Source organism: Notamacropus eugenii, chromosome 5, assembly GCF_028372415.1.
Source record: "Notamacropus eugenii isolate mMacEug1 chromosome 5, mMacEug1.pri_v2, whole genome shotgun sequence".
NCBI lineage: Eukaryota > Metazoa > Chordata > Mammalia > Diprotodontia > Macropodidae > Notamacropus > Notamacropus eugenii.
The window spans coordinates 210,610,437-210,625,674 of record NC_092876.1 but is presented as its reverse complement, the minus strand read 5'-3'; the positions used below and the strand labels follow the sequence as shown (position 1 = coordinate 210,625,674).

Genomic DNA, 15,238 nt, shown 5'->3' with positions numbered 1-15,238 from the left:
AAACAATGTTTATGTGGTTAAAATCTATACACTACTTTTACCTACATGCAATTATTGGAATTTTAAAGATAACACAAAGACCTATACATTCTCTCTTACCTTTGTCCATATTGACTGATAACTCTAAATTATTATCTTGGTTCTTTACTATCTATACAAATCAATAAAGTTTTTTTTCCCTGAATTGAAGGACATGACATCTGATGTAGCCTAAGGATAATAAGTGATCAGCTCTTTCCTCTCTAGAGAATGGTCTGATTGCTCAGATTGGAGAAAACCAGTATCTTTGACTATTTCAGTTGAAGAAATAGCTAACTAAACTGCTCTCTACTGTCCTGCTACAACAACTAAAACTGTGCCTTTATAACAAAATCTGACACCAGTATCTTGGGTCTACATATAGGTTTCAGAGAAAAGTTTTTCCTTTGAATTACAACAGAACATATTATATTTGGTGTTCCAGAATAGCAAGTCTGTTTCTCAAGGAGACTATAACAGGACAGGAAACATTATTATCTTTACTCTAGACTAGTAAATAAATTGAGAAAAAGAAGTGTGGCAAAATCCTTACTTGTTAACTGGATGACCAAATTGGACAACAGATATTTAAGATGTTTTACTTTCCTGAAGACATTCTACATATCTCCAAGAGCAAAACAGAACCTAGAAGTAGCCACCCATACTTTTCTAGAGGCTTCCAAACTGCAGTGAACTGACCCAGTGAATTTTTCACATAGCTCTGATTCTGTCATCATCATATGGAAGAAATTATTGTCATATTTTATCATATATTCTCTACATTTCCAGCCTGTGTCTTCAATACCTCATAACTAGATGAATGTGTATCCCTGAAAAATAATAATTAATGTTTCAGCTAGGGAGTAAAATGATCTTTTCCCCATTATATTCAAACATCAGGTCATTTCAATCATACACCTAAATGTTGCCACATTCCAACAAACACTAAAAGTACCAAATTATGAAAGAACATATGCATGGGATGTCACATTATTAGCAATCATGGATTATTAAAAATTGATTTAAAGTTTTAATAACATTTGTGGTTTGCAAAGCACCTTCCTCACAACTCTATAAGGCTGGTAATACAAGTAATGTTTTCTAAGAGAAACCACTGACCATCAATTTATTGATTATTAGCTAACCTAATTGACAAATTGATTATTAATTTCCCAGAAACTCTGTCTCTTGGGTTTTTCATTCATCGCACACCCTAGATTTGGTTCTGAAGTACCTCCCTCCAAGTGAGCTAAGCAATGGTGCCAAATTACTTTTTTGCAGTTGGTTTATTGTTTTGAACCTTAAGTTAGTTTTTTCTCCTCATTAGACTTTAGTATTACCTATGTTAGTTGGCCAATCAACATTGTTAAGTACCTACTATGTGTCAGGCATTGTAATAAGCACTGGAGGTACAAAAAGAGGCAACCCAGACTGAGTGGAGAGGGGAGACAACATATAATCAAATACATACAAAGCAAGCCATATACACAATAAATAAGAAATAACAGAGGGAAGGCATTAGAATTAAGTTTGGGGAAAACTTCCTGTAAAAGATAGGACTTTGGTTGGGACTTAAAAGACACTAGGACAGTCAGTAGGTAGAGACGAGTTCAGTTTTTTACTGAAGCAAACTGAAACATAATTGAAGTTAATGTTTGGTATAAGTAACTCAAATAAGCAATGGGTACCACCGACCTTAATAAGAGATAGTGTTATGTTTTAGAAAGGGCCGATTGTGAAATAAGGGTTCTAGTTCCACCTCTGACACTTCCTGGCTGTATGATACTGTCACAAATTCCATGAGCCTCAGCATTCTCATCTGTAAAATAGAGATAATATTTTTACTACCTGAGTAGTTGTGAGGAAAATATGTTATCAACCTTGAATCTATAGGACAAACACCCCCTGATGTACAGAAGGGTAAGGTAAGAGTATCTGTATGTTCACAAACCATTGTCATTTTGTGAATAGAACAAGTAAATAACTCACATTTTTTTCAAATTTATGCAGGTACAATTATGACTAATAAAATACCAATTCATACAAAAAATTATCACTCAATTCACAGTAAACTGATATTTTCTCAATCAACAGACACTAACAATACAAGTATTATCATATGGGGCATGTGAATATTTCTGACACTAAAAATCAGTCTAAAGACTGAAAAAAAGTAATAAATCACTTCCTAAAAACACTAAGTACATATGAATTCCTATTTTGTTGGTCAGGATCTATGTGTTTATTGATGTAGGAAAATATTAAAGAGGAACAAAGCTACAAGTATTCTGCAACTGAGAATCTTACAGGATTGCCTGGGCCTCTGAGATGTCAAGTGACCTGCCCAGCAGCATCATCCAATGTATGTATTCATCCTTCATTACAGAAGACCATGCCGTAGGAGAAATGATGACATGACTTGCACTTGACTTTGTTTTGAGTGAGGGAGGGCTGTGCAGGTCACCAGCCTCACTTCTCCTCCACAGCCATCTGAATCCAGTGACCAGATATTCATCAGGATGACTGGAGATGACCCAGAATGAGGCGATTGGGGTTAAGTGACTTGCCCAAGGTCACACAGCTAGTGAGTGTCAAGTGTCTGAGGTGAGATTTGAATTCAGCTCTTCCTGACTGGTGCTTTATCCACTGTACCGCCTAGCTGCCCCGAAGGAGAATTATCTGTTATTACATTGGGTTTTGAGGCTGCTCTGGGTATAAGATGTCATAGTCAAAACATCTTATGCCTTCTCTTTATGATTGCTTTCATTTGTCAATAACTTATTATTTCCTAATTAAAATATTTAGTCATATAGTTGTTCATTTTCGTTGTTCTTTGTGTTCAAATCAGACCAAAATGACATCACTATATAAGGGTTAAAGTACAATGTGTCTGACCATGGATGACTAATGACGTATAGAGGCTGAAGGTTCTACCACCAATTGGAAACAAATAAGTCCACATGAACATTGAGGTGGACATGCCTGTCAATTTGCACATCTCACTACTCTTTTGAAATACTATAATTCTGCTTTGCTTGCACAGCACAGCCTGTAATTTGATGTCGATAAGCTATGCTGGGTGGTCCTTGGCCAGGGTCTGCCATGTCTCACCATTAATTACAAAATTCTTCAGAGAGACCTTGGGAATGTGCTTGTATTATGTCTTCTGATCACATAATGAGTCATCATCCAGTATGTACTAGCAAAAGCACTTGAACCACCATCGTTCTGACACTGATACTTTATATCCATTATATAACCATTATATCATGTTACTTATCTTTTACTGATAATTAAGTATTATTGTTTTTAAAAATCATACCCCTTTTCATTCCTTGTCCCTCAGCTTCTTTTCCAGTTTCTATCTCACTTGCAAAGTCAGTATTTAGATATGCCAATTTCCTGATGTTTCAGACAGATTTTCTTAGAAATACTATTTTTCCTTCTCTGAAATTGGAGAAATATATTTCTCTGTTAATCACTAACAAGAAATGGATTGAAATTAGGACCATGTTATCTACTCTGAGACACAGATCAATTCATTTAATTTTCTATCACAAACTGGAGAAATTAAATCAATTGTAGCTTTCCTATTCCCCATCACAATATAAATGTAAATCTGAAATATGTTCTGATGTGTTATTTGAGAGCACATTTTTTTTGGTCTAATATTTTAGGAGAGATAATTGTTATCACCACCAAACAACTATTGACTGCTCATAGAACTTGCCACACGGTTCTAGACCCATTAGAGTTAACATATTTAGGGTTACACATTATTCCTGCCCGCAAAATGGACTAGAATATTTTACACAATAACTAATTCAGAACAAATTAGATAGTTTGGAAACAATGGGATGACTTTGACTTATGGGGAATTATGTTCTAAGTTGAGTTCTAAAGGGTGAAGGATTCTCTCAATAGCAAAAGAGTAAATGGATGTTTCTGGAGTTGGAAATAGCTCATTAGAAAATAAGAAACAAAAGAATTAGAAACCAAGGGGATGCCTATAAATTGGGAAACAACGAAACAAGGGGTGATATATGATTGTGATGGAATATTATTATACTATAAGAAATGTTAAGCAAGATGATTTAAGAAAAGCCTGGAAAGACTTATATGAACTGATATAAAGTGGAGAACCAGGAGAATGTTTTACACAGTAACAGCAATATTGTATGATGAACAACTATGAATGACTCACTTATTCTCAGCAACACAACAATTCAACACAATCCCAAAGGAGTCATGATGAAGTATGCTATCCACCTCTAGAGAAGGAACCTATATTATCTGAATACAGACTGAAGCATGCTATTTTTCACTTTCTTTCATTCTACATTTTTAATTCCAGTCTTCTTGTACAAATTGACTAATTTGGAAATGTTTTACATGACTGCACATGTATAATATATCAGATTGTTTACCATTTCAGGGAGGGGGGAGGGGAGAGAGGGAGGGAAGGTTAGAATTTGGAACTAAAAACTTTAAAAAAAGATTAAAAAGTTGTTTTAGCATGTAATTGGGGAAAAGATAAAATAATATATGTGTGTTTACACACATACAATCTCTCTTTAAGTATATATATATATATGCATATATATATACACACACATACATATATACATACACATATATGGAGAGAGAGATTGCATGTGTGTATGTATGTGTGTGTGTGTGTGTGTGTGTGTGTGTGTGTATAAAAGATAGGCATGTCAAAAGAAGGAAAGAAAATGAGAAGGATGGTAACAGAAAAACCATTCCAGGCCGTAGTGGATAGGCTGACCAGACTAGAGTGGAGTAGGAGGCAAATATAAGTGGGAAGAATGTCTCCCAAGTTAAAATACTTGGTTCCTCCCATATATGAGCTAGCCTTTGAATGACATGGAGATATTCTGGAAGTGATGTGGTAAGTTTCTTGAGAATACAGACTGTCTTGCTCATCTTCCCCAGTGTCTTGCACGTACTAGGTACTCATTAACTGCTTATTGGAATGAATTATCCCCTTGATTAAACATCTCCCAAATCTAATAACTTCCAAAGCAAGAGCTATGATTATAAAGGGTTATAATCCAAAGGCCATTTCTCTTCAATAGAATAGCAAATGTCCCTTGGTATGGGATTCACAGGTAAAACAAGCCAGCAAACATAAATCCTAACCTTGGTAGTGTTTAAGTTATAACTAAGAGGAGATGGGTGGAGGAGCTCTGAGCCTTATTTCAGAAACAGGCTTTCATTCCTGCAGCAGGTCCCTGAATCTGCCACTACCTTTCTGCTGTTATCAGGGAATTTCTTTTCCCCCAGCTCATCTCTCTGCCTCTTGGGAAGAAAATAAATAACATATGCCTAATCCAAGGTTTATGTTTACCTTGATGAAAAAAAGAAAAAAATAGTGATAAAAATTTGTCTAGAAAGTGAATGATTTTCAAAACTGTGGGATAATCACCTTAGCAATGTCAGATATATAGAAGAAGGCAAGGGGAGAGGTAAACCATTTCACCAGCAAGGCTGATGTGCCAACCATGTCATCGAATGCCTCCATTATTCCACTGCTTGATCAAGGCCATTTTTTCTGGAGTTAGGAGAGAACTGGTTTAGGAGGCTTGCTATTTTCCATGAACACCTCTTCTCTGGAGGCAGTGATACTTTTTCAGCTGCTGTCACAGGAGAAGTCACTTGGATGGATGACAAACAACATTATGGATTTCTCCCAACCAGGCAATTAGTACAGCACAAAGGCCCAAAGAATCAGCAATGAAACTGCCCAACAATGCCTTTGAAAAGTTTCCTGTTAGGCTACGGCCTGTTTCGATGGCTTGAATGTTTAATATCAGTTTAAACACTTAATTTTATCAGCCTTAAGAATGAGTTGAATGAGTTATATACAATAGAAAGTTCTAAGTGGAAAACAGTTAACATCAGGTCACTTTTTTCACAGGAGGCCAAGTCAAATACCTACACTTTTCTATACTACTTCCCATTTCCTACAGGATGCTTTGAGTCACGTGGCAAGAGCATGGAATGGTGATTAGGCAGCCAGAGATCTCCATTGGTGTCCTCACTACATCAGGAGAAAGGAAAGAAGGCCTTTGGAACATTAGGTACAAACATGTTTGTGAAAAATTTTGGAGGGTCATGGACATAAACCACACGGTCTAAAGAGGCACATGTGACCCGTCATGTATATCATCACGGACTTAATCACAAATCCTTTAGAGTATCTGAAGATTTAGTATAATGGTGTACTTGCATAACAGAGCAGCAATTAACAAACATATTTGTAGCCATGGTAATCTGGGTTGAAATTAAGAGGGTTTTTGAAACTGTCATGTTTAAAATGAGCAATACCACATACCAGCTTTTTATCAAATTTTTTTTATCAAATTAACGGAAGACAGACTTTATCTATTTCCTCTCTGGTCAAACTAGCAAAGCTGCGCACTCTATACAGGATTGGAAAATCTACTTGATTTTCCCTTTCTCTTTTGTTTTCAACGTCATGGCTTCAGTTATAAATATTTGTTCCTCAGAATCAATTTCTCACATTGTTTAAAAAAAACCCACTAACTTTTTGTGAAGAACACGTCCTGTCATTTTCTAAAGTGGAAAGTATAAGCCTGATGAATACAAATTAATTTTCTGGTAGAGCTTTGCTCCAAATGAAATGAATTTTCCAAGGAGTGCTTTAGAACTCATCCTTTTAAAATGCCTAGGTTGGTTTACATGTTAATCAACTTTCCGAGAAATTCCCCTTTGTGATCCAGTAGGATTTTTAGGGGACAGAGATGTTTGGGTTTTTTTAAATGTCACTCCTCACTATGGGCAGGCATGTTTTATTAAGGGTAATGGGAACTGTGTGAACTTGATTTGAAATTTGCTTATCTTTCTTCAGATGAAATTGGAACACAGACTTTAATAGGCAACCTTGTCATCAGTCTTTGAAAGCAGAGTATGCCAGGGCTTAAAGTCAGATCCTCCTCCTGAAAGCACAGCTTTCAAAGTGGGTATGTCACTGCAGGCCAGAGTGCCCATTGTCTGCAGCCAGATGTCACGTGTGCAAGTGGCAAGACTAGCTTTGAAGAAATCTAATAAGCTAGTTAAAGTGGGTGGAAAGCTTCCAGACTATAATTTCAGGATAATTCTTTACACTATAATCATCAAGTACTAATAAGATTTTTTTTACATCCATTCAGTTAGGTCATGGATCAAGTCATCTGAGGCATTTTGTTTAAGTCTGATATAATCAGTGAACCAGGACAGGAATTAATCTTGTCCCACAGTTGTTGTTGAGTTGTTTTGGTCATATCTGACTCTTCATGACCCCATTTAGGATTTTCTTGTCAAAGACACTGGAGTGCTTTTATGTTTCCTTCTCCAGTTCATTTTACAGATGAGGAAACTGAAGCAAACAAGGCTAAGTGACTTGCTGAGGGTCACAGATATTATGTGTCTGAGGTCATATTTGAATTCAGAAAGATGAATATTCCTGACTCCAGTAGAGCCTCATTAAAGTATTCCACATATCAGGGGCTTTTGTGTTTCCTTGCAAGGAAAAGCACATGACCTTTCATGCTACAGCTTCTAAGAGTTGAGGCATGCCTATGGTACTCATTCATCTTGTGTTTTCCAGGGTCATCCTGATTACAATGAAGGGCATTATACTTTCAAAAAGACTTTTCAGATCATGTGTTTCAAGTTTTGATTTAGTTAACATGGTCATTATACACTTACCAAATCCCCAAAGTCTATGCTTCCAGGATAGGACCATAATCCCAGGATCTCTAGACTTGAAGGACTGGAGATCTGGTCAAGGTTAGATTCACTGAGGACTTATTCAGGCCATAATTATTCCCCAAGCAGCAACTTTACTGTAAGGAAAGTCATGCAGTAAATAGATATTTTAAAAAAAAAAATTTGCACTTAACTAAAGAGCATAGGATTATAGATCCAGAGCTAAGAGGGCTATCTGAGGCCATCTGGTCCAACCTTATTATTTTACAGATAAGGGCTAAAGTGGTAAAATGATTTGCCCAAAGATACATAAGTAGTAAGCATAAGAGATGGTATTTGAGCTCCACTCTTCTGATTCCAAAGGAGAGTACTCTTTCCATTATAATACCTTGATGCTTTCATCATTTTTGAAAGAAGATTCTTGCCAAAATTTTGACAGGGGGGAGAGGAGGGAGTGAAATGTACAAAATTTGGGCAAAATTTGTTTCACTGTCCTGAGAACCAACCCATACCAAATCCTAGAAGCTAGCCAAGACTGAATCTCATCCAAAGGTTAATATCTGTACTTAGTCCCTCAAGAGGCAGTGTGGTATAGTAGATTGTGCACTAGACTTGGAGTCAAAACAGTAAGGGTTCAAAGCCTACCTCAGCCATTGATTAGTTATGTGATCTTGGGCAAATCTTTAAGGTATGTCTTATCTATAAATCTCATCTATAAAATGAGGGAGTTGAACTTGAAGGGCCAAATCCCCTTAGCTCTAAATTTATGATCCTCCAGAAATTTTATTAGACTCTTGGTCTTCATCTTGTGAGCACCCTGCTCTCCCATATAACCAAGAATTTGGAAAATAAGAAAGTTCAGTTCCTATTTGACTTGTTGATTCCTAAAGGTTTTACATAAGCAGAGTGTTCCAACCTGGAACAAGGAGGAATATGGGACCCAGAGATGAAAGGTACATTAGAGATCATCTAATCCAGGGGTTCTGCATAGGTGGATAGACAGGTAGGTAGACAGATACATGCATACCTGGCATGTATACATGCCATAGACGTAACTATTTCAAAATAATTGATTTCATAAATAATCCTATGTATTTTGTCTTATGTATTTTAAAATATTGCTCTGAAAGGGGGTATAGACTTCACCAGACTTCCAAGAGGATCCATGAAACAAAAAGATTAAGAATCTGTGATCTAGTTCAAGCTTTCATTTAACAGATGCAGAAACTGAGACCTAGAGAGTAGCTCTTTCCCTACCCTTCCAGCCTCCTACTTTACTCTCCTTAATTCTCTATAATCAAGCCATACTGGCCTCCTTCATGTTTCTTACACAGGATGCTTCATCTCCCTTCCCCATTACACTGTGACTTCCTTCAACGCAGAAATTCTCTTTTACCTTTTTTTGATTTATCAGTCCTTAGTACAATGCCTGGCACATAACAGGCACTTAATATATGTTTATTAATTTATTTCTCTGCCACACCCACACCATTCACTCCCATCCTTGCCTCTTAGTTTTCTAACTTCATTTAAGGCCCTTCCAAGCTACCAATACCTTCCTCTCTAAGGTTATTTTCCATCTACTCAGTTTATATCTTGTATGTACCTAATTGTTTATATCTTTCTTTTCTCCATTAGAATGTGACATCTTTGAAGGTAGGGACTGGTTTGCCTTTTAATGCTTGTTTGTTTTTTTATCTTCCTACTGCTTCGCAGAGTACCGGGAACATAGTAGGTGCTTAATTAATGCTGAGTGACTGATTGGTCCAAGGTCTCTCAGCTAAGCTAGAAAAGTGGCAGAACTGAAACTCAAACCCAGATCCTTCAACATTAACTTGAAAGCTCTTTTCATCACAAAAGGCTGCGGTCAGGCCTCTCTGAGATTTCTTGTTGTTCATGCTGGACTTTCTAGACTTTTATGAAAGAAAGAAAAAGGGGGAGGAAACAGAGACAAAGAGAGACAGAATAATAGATAGGAGAGAGCCAGAGGCAGAGAGCCAGAGAGGGGAAAGAGAGGGAGGGGGAGAGCAAGAGAGTGAGAGAGAGAGAGAGTGAGAGAGAGAGAGAGAGAGAGAGAGAGAGAGAGAGAGAGAGAGAGAGAGAGAGAGAGAGAGAGAATATCTTCCTTTTGAAGAAATCTCAGTCTTCTTTTCCTTTCTACTTCAACTATGTTGTGCTTTTTTTCTTGCATGACTGAATTATAATTAAGTAAAGTTTATTACTAGATATCTTTCACTCATTTAATGGCAAAAATTTATAGCATGGAATTAGAATCAGTATTTCAATCGCTCAACTTTTGATGCCATTTGTCTCATTTTAAAAACAAATAAAACAACAAATCCAGAGGGTTAGCATGATGCAGTGGAAAAAATAAACTAGGATTTATTATTGAAGAATCTGGGTTCAAATTCCATACCTAATAGTGGTCTATGACTTTGAGCAAATCTTTTATCTTTTCCAACCTTTAGCTTCTTCATCTATAAAAGGAAGAATTTGGAATGTTGACCCCTAAGGACCCTCTGATCTGAAGTCCATGATCCTATGGTTCTATACAAACAGGTTTCTTTCTTTAATTTCAATGGTGTCAATGAATCTCTATAAATGGAGTCAATATGGCACAGAACAGGAAGCCAGGTGTATGGAATTGAGACACAGCAGACACCATAAAAGAGTCAAGTCAGTTATTGAAAAAAATGCCCAAAATGATTTATCATTGAATTAAGCCGTCATAGATGGCCTTACCATTGTGATACAGTGTAAAACAGTCCAGGATTTAAAGTCAGGAGACCTGGGTTTGAATCTCAAATCTAGCATTCACTAGCTTTATGACCTAGTCAAAACCTCTTCATCTGTAAAGTGAAAAGGTTAGATTCCTCTTTTCTAACTCTGAAGGTATGATCCTATGAGGAGTGCAAATTCTGAAACTGAACCATTGGTAACATGCTAAATATTCTATTACTATTTAGATGAGGGCAGATTAAAAGAAGAGCTCAGTGACTTTGGGCAAGTCATTTAAACCTCTCTGGGTCTCATTTCCCTCCTTTGTAAAATAGGGAAGTTGAATTAGAGCATGTGTAAGGTCCTATAAACCTAAATCTATGATTCCATTATCTATTTTCTAATAATTCCTCTTTGGCAGAGGGAAAAAATAACCAAATAGGTCTTTTTCAAGTCAAATTTAAGGAAACAATTTTCTTCTGGCCATAGAGCAATTTGATTTTGAAAGCCTTTATCCAGGCCTATAAAAAATAATATCTATGTCACCTCTATTTTCTATTAGGCTATACAGTAGCCAATATCCATTCCAGTCTGGGGCATAGAGTGAACAGTTATTACAGGCGTGTTATTTGCAAACAGTGTAATTTTCCTGGTGTAATTAGCTCTTTGCAACTAGAGAAGCTGTTACAGTCTGTTTGTTAAGTGCTAAGCAAATATTCCATTTCACTTCATGCCACTGATTAGCCCCACAAGATTTTGTATATGGCACAAATTATGCACCTTAAGTGGATAAGTCTGCTTCCAATAAAATCCAGAGAATGATAAGTGAGGAACAAAATCAAACACTCTAGATAAAGAATTCCTGGTTTGTTTGGTTTTTTTGGTTGTTGTTTTTTTTCTCCTACTACAAACCAGCCTAAGAAACAATGGGCAAAACTTGGCTTCTAAGTAGATCCTTTATTATGTTTATTCTTTAATGGGATCTCAGTATGTTGAAGGTATAGGAAAAGAAAGACAGAAAGAGAGGAAGGAAGAAAGGAAGGAAGGAAGGAAGGAAGGAAGGAAGGAAGGAAGGAAGGAAGGAAGGAAGGAAGGAAGGAAGGAAGGAAGGAAGGAAGGAAGGAAGGAAGGAAGAAGGGAGGGAGGGAGGGGGAGAGAGAGAGAGAGATAAAATGCATAATTTTGAGAAAGGACCACTTCACTGGAAGGCTTACCAGGCTATTACGCTATTAAGGAGCTGAACTTTCCCCAAGGCATTAATTACAGGAAATGACCACCTGGAGGCTCTGTGCCCTCCCTTTGTGTTGGGTTTTAGGTTTCACAGCAGTGCCCTGAAAAACCTGAGCCTGCTGTAATAACCAGCAGCTTCTGAGCAGCAGGCTAATGGGATCAACTCCTTCCCCCTTGCACTTTGACTTGTCTGGGTGAGACAAAAGCTGGGCCAGGAGGATACATCATGAAATTTAATTTAAACTTCTGGAAATCCAGAGCTTTGTTTTTGTCAATAAAATGCATGTTGAAATTGAAAGCCATTTGCAATGGCTGAAGGCAAGAATCATGAGCTTCCAGTCAGGGCTGGGTTCATGCCAGGGCACATGTTCCTAATAAAGGCAGAAAAAATTAAAATTACAAGCATCACCCATTGCTCATTTAAAAGATATCTCCCAGCCTACGCTGCCCAATCTTCTTGCATGCATAAAGAACAATTAAATACCCAAGCATAACTTTGCTAGCTGTTTACACAATTTGCCTCTGAGTTTGAGAATAGTATCTCCATTATAGTGATCGTGAATTATAGCTTAGCGTTTGCTAAGGAGAAGTTACTGTCTATGCTAAATTACTTTTTAAATAGTTCCCTAATGAACAACGTTTGATGCCTTAGAAGCTGAAAACACGGAATGTATCAATATACCAACTATTAAAATAGGCTTCTTTAATTAAAAGAAATTAAGATACTTTAAAGAAGTCTTTTTATTTTACAAAACAAAACCAAGGTAATATCAATACAATGTTGTTAGCTGTGGGGATGGGAGTCATTATTTTAAATGATAAGATAAGGGGAAAAATCATCTGAAAGTTGGCCTTTTGCCAACATTTTTCCAACATCTATTTCCAGATTTACTCTGCAGTGATAACAATACTGCGTTCATGCTGGCCCCTAGTTTTTCTCTAGATGCCAAGCTCTCTCCCTTCTTGGCCTCCCAAGATCATTCATCTCAAAGAAACAACAAAATTCATGCCACAAAGAGATATGTAGGCTTAAAATCCGAGTTATTTAGAAAAACAAACGTTGCCTAGCATCATTTATTAGTTCCACATGAAAACATGATAAGCAAAACATTACTGGAAGCAGTGAGTTGTACAAAAACAGACCTGAGTCGAGCAGAGCTACCTGGGAACAAGGGCATCCTAGTCAGAGACTTACTAAACTGGCTGACTGGAACCAGTAAATAAAACCATGCAGTCAATCTGAGATAAGCCATGAGTGGAGATTCAGCTACCACCTAAAGATCTTGGGTGGATTCCGTGTTGGGACAGAACATGGCAAAACTGGTGCTAAGCTGGATTGTTCTTAGGTAATTGTTCTAGTACATTAAAAGTAAGGTTAAAGCTTTAAGTAGCAGAATGATTATGTCTTAATGTCATTATTGCAAAGTGGCATTGATTGCAGCCATATTATATGCAGTAGACTAAAACCATGTATTAATAATAACTGCATAAATTAGAATGACAAGTCTAGAGTCTGAAATAGTAATTCACATGAAAATGGCACTTTCCCACAGTCATCCTGCAATACAGGAAAATTATCCCCATTTCACAGGTGAGGAAACAGGTTCAACGAAATAAAAGGACTTGTTCAGAATCATATGGTCAGCAAGTTTTAGAAAGGATAGGATTAAGAAGAAATAAACTGAAGGTAAATAAAAATCAATCTGTGATATGCTATCTGTTGGTATCCCATTTCTTCAAGCCTCTGACAATTACTGTCTGTAAAAGTATTAATGCTAAGCTATGGGAATAGCTTATGGGAACACTAAATTCCTCTGAATGAATATGAGAAAACAGATTAATTTTGTAGGGAATTCAGGCTGGTTAGATTAAACCCTTTCCCTCAGGGGTATGATGATAGGAGTAGTTCGAGTAGTAGAAGGAGAAAGAGGAGTAATGGCTAACATTTATAGATCCTTTAATGTCTGCAAAGCATTTTTAATATTATCTCATTTCATCCTGAAAACAACCCTATAAAGCAAGTCCTATTATTACCACCAATCCACTCCAATTTTACAGGTAAGAAAATTGAGGTTGATAGAGGTTAAGTGACTCACCCAGGATCAAATGGCTAGTAAGTCAGGATTAGAATTCAGTTCATCCCGACTCCAAAGCCAGCACCCTATTTCCTGGGCTAAAATAACTATAATGCCTGCTGTTTCCTTAATTATAGTCCTTTATGACCAAAGAAATTCAGCCAGAACCTACATTTAATCTTATCTAAGATATTCATGATTGGTGAATTCAAACAGGTATCAGAATTCTAAAGTCTGTTGCTATTTTGTCTTTGGTTTCAATGAAGACCAATGACACTATGGGGTGATGTCTTGACTTGTGCATGAATAGGATTTAAGTGAGGTATAATTGCACAAAGTTGTTGACCTCATTTTCTCTTCCAGAGTCATCGAAGCCCAATGGCAAGACAAAAGTCAGGATGACTGGCGATGGCCCAGGATTCAATAGATGACCTTGGAATCTTCAATGCCTGACCAAGCTCTAAATGTTCCATAGTGCCTACTTAAATCACCTTCATGACCATTCAAACAAATTGTTCTCATCCACCCATTCCACTGGGGGATGTCTTCACATGCTCGGGGTAGACATCCCTCTAATTCACTGATGGGTTTGAGACCTGTTGGTTGTACTCAATCTGGTTTAGTCAGTCTACCAAGTGCATACTACAGCTTCTTGGACCCACAGATGAGAGCTGAGCGCCAGGTTGTCAGTTATTGTCATTCCATCCATCCAAACCCTAGAATGATGAATTTGTAAAAAAGAAAAAAGAGCTCCAGCCCTTTTCTATGTCAGTATGAAAGCATACAGAGTCTACCCTCCTCAGACCTCTATGACATAGGTCTATATTCTGGAACTCCAGCATCTGTTTCCTGAATTGTGTTCATACTTGCAGTTTCATTTCCCCAAATCCAAGGCTGAGGTTGAGGAAGAAATATTTGTGTCTTTGTATTCGTTTCATGGGAGTAAATTTTTCACCTGTTTTGTACACCAGCAATAAATTCTGTAGTTATATTAGAGGTGAGAATGACTGTGTTTCTGTTTCATGATATACAAGATTAGATCTTAAAAGCAAAGAAGTGAATTTCTTTTTAGTCAGCCACCCAAAAAACTGAGTAGGAAGGACTTGGAGAAGTGCTTGGTTTTTTAAGAGAGTTTCACCTATTTTAATAAAACCATAATGAAATTAAGAGATTGTAGTAATATCTAGCATCAATTAGTTCCATCAGTAGTGAGTCCTCCAATTTTAAGCTTATTCAAGTTGGAGACTTTGTTTGTCAGAGTGTTGCACATAATGACCAGCACACCTTAGTACTGGGTAAATGTTAAATAATAATGACTTTCTTATAATTCTTCCACATAATTTTAATGACTATCATCTTTTCAACTATACTAAGTATCTGACTTCAGGCAAGTCATTTAATTACTTTAAGCCTCAGTTTCTTAACTGGTTAAAAAAAATGAGAATACCAATACCTGCTTTACCTAC

The 15,238-nt window shown here is 36.9% G+C and overlaps 1 long non-coding RNA gene and 1 pseudogene across 1 annotated transcript in view; one reads left to right on the top strand and one right to left on the bottom strand.

Annotated features, from left to right (window-relative positions):
- LOC140503209 (small ribosomal subunit protein uS10-like) overlaps positions 1-109 on the bottom strand; it is a 60,215-nt pseudogene extending 60,106 nt beyond the window's left edge.
- LOC140509086 (uncharacterized) overlaps positions 1-14,773 on the top strand; it is a 102,309-nt gene extending 87,536 nt beyond the window's left edge. Inside the window, exons 2-3 of the long non-coding RNA XR_011968563.1 lie at positions 6,009-6,119; positions 14,136-14,773. This is a non-coding gene — a long non-coding RNA (uncharacterized lncRNA). The remainder of the gene's footprint in view (positions 1-6,008; positions 6,120-14,135) is intronic.
- Positions 14,774-15,238: the final 465 nt, after the last annotated feature.